The sequence below is a fragment of the Anser brachyrhynchus genome, assembly GCF_964034855.1.
Source record: "Anser brachyrhynchus genome assembly, chromosome: 7".
Classification (NCBI taxonomy): Eukaryota; Metazoa; Chordata; class Aves; order Anseriformes; family Anatidae; genus Anser; species Anser brachyrhynchus.
Window position 1 is genome coordinate 23459282 of NC_137701.1, and position 2500 is coordinate 23461781.

Below are 2500 nucleotides of genomic sequence, written 5' to 3' on the forward strand. Positions count from 1 at the left end.
CTTCAGGCACAGAGAGGCCATTGACCACAGCTCTCGGCCTCTTCCTGCTCTGCTCCTCCTCTCGAGGAACAGAACAGCAAAACGCTCAAACTAAACGCCCTTACAGAATTTCACAGGAAAAAAAAAGTGACTTGCTTCATCAAGAAATGAAGCATGATGCAGAGTGTGGCAGCACTCAGAAAGGAACTGCCTGGGGAATGACAGAAACACTGTGCTGCGGCCAGGGCATGCGGAGCTCTGACTGCAACAGCACAGTAACGTGCCTGGCCGGCAAAGGGCGCGGAGAGTGGATGCAGCTGTATCAACAGCTTTTTCCACTGGTGGGTTACATACATAAAGCAAGCTTTACTGGTTAAGGGAGCTTTTTCATCATATTTACATTTGCGGTTGTGACTTCTCTTGGATTAGCTATGTCCACTGGGGACCCCTCTCCTCCACCTGCCTGAATAACCTCATGGTATGGGCAGAAGCTGATGCTGTAAACATGGGCTTAGACAAACAGAAGTCCTTCAAGCTTTTAGCAGTTTTTCAGTTTGATCATCTAACCACAGCCATATTATGAGATGAATGTACTCTAGTGACGTATTAGTATATTCTTAAATTTCCAAGCTATAATAATTGCATAAAACTGTTTTGCAATTACCATTTTTCTCTTCAGGTCTGGTAACTTTTTTTTTTTTTTTTCCCTATGAATTTAAGCTCTAATGATGTGTTTATTACAACAGAAGACCAGAAGATAAAACTGAAAGATTCTCATTCTTCCCCCCAAACACTGCAGCTGATGTTAGCAATACTAATTTGAGCGCTTATTCATGTGCCTTGGTAAGTGCTGTCATGGTGGCTAGCTAGGTACAGAGATGGGCCACTGTGACTGTGCCTTTATTGTCAGCCTGTGAAGGAAGAGCTGCTGAAATTTGGGTGAAATTTCCTGAAATTTTTCCTGAGAAATCTTACATGCTTCCCTCATCACATATGAGTAAATGAGAGTGTTATGGGACTTAGCTGTGCCATAATTCACTGTGCCACTTTCCTTCTAAGGCAAGAATCTAGAATTTGGGAAGACAAAGTGGGGAAAAAAGAGTGTTTTCTAAAGAATAAAAAGATTTGGGTTTAATTTTGAATAAACAAAGGAGACTTCTGTATGTACACACATATTGCCAGGCAACAGTTGTGTTGCCTGCATTTCCTATATTGCCTATGTGGCCTTGATTTTAATCAATGTAATAAATAATAATAATAATAATAAAAGGTACTTCACTTCCTATTCTGTGCAGTCAAGGGCAGAATTTGAAAGTGAATTCATTCTGTATTTATTCTGCACAGATTTGGGGCCACTCAGCATGATACTTTTCACATTACTTTCGTCTGCTTGTTAGCATTTTGGAAATACACAGGAAAGGTGATCAATACATGGATTCATTCATATGAACTTTAAATACTGAATTCTGTTTCTTTTCTAGCTCCTCTATGTTATGAAATTGTTCTGGAAATATTGTAACATCTTTCCAGTACATGAAGAAGATGAAAGTGTTTATACAGGTTTTTTTCAGTGTCCCAAATATGTATTTTATTTAAGAACGGTAAAGGGAAAAAGAACATCTTTTAGGCTTATATTGTTATTTTATGTTTGTTTGTTTTCCTAATTACAGAACTTGATCTTACTTTGAAGTTTGCATTTTTGTATTTCTCTTTCTGTGGAACAGTCTAACCCAGTTAGTAAGTTTGTCAGTCTACTGGACTTACCTTTTGAAGATGAATGATACCTTAGTTTATGCAAACATATGCTAACACAAATTATATGGATATTTAATGTTGTTTTGAGTATGTATTTAAAGTTAATTATGCATTGAAATGACTAGTAACCAAAGGGAATTATCACTGAAAATTAAAAAAAAAAAAAGTGATGTTTATCTAATGAAATCATATCTTAGCATATTTTTAGATGGTGGCTTGTCAAGAAGAAAACTGACTTTTACTCATTCCTAACTTTATTGCTTTTTTTTTTTTTTTGAGTGAAAAAAATCACAAGCTAAAATGTACCTTAGGGACCTTTTTTTTTTTTTTTTTTTTTCCCCAGACCACTTAATGACTTGAAAAGATAATCTAAATAACATTTGATCAAATTTTTCATTAGAACTCCCTTTTAATTTTTCATTAGCTTCATAATTAACTGAATTTGTACAGTCATCAGTCTGTTTACAGCTTTTTGCTTTGTAAAGTGCTGTACCGTAACCCTGTCTCTTTTCTCTTGCTTTCCAGATTATCACACAAAGCAGCAGAAGGCAACCATACATCCTTCTTCTGGTGACTAGAACATCAGTTTCTACATAGCATCAGATGTGTTTCCATGGGTTGAAGGAAAACGGGCTTCTCACTCCAAGTCTTATTTGAATTTTCATTTCATTTGATTAAGGTAGGGAGGAGCAGAAGTTAAACAAAAGAATTGAAAATGGAATTAGAGAGATGTGTTGCTGAAGCTCCATTGACGAGAGAACCTGAC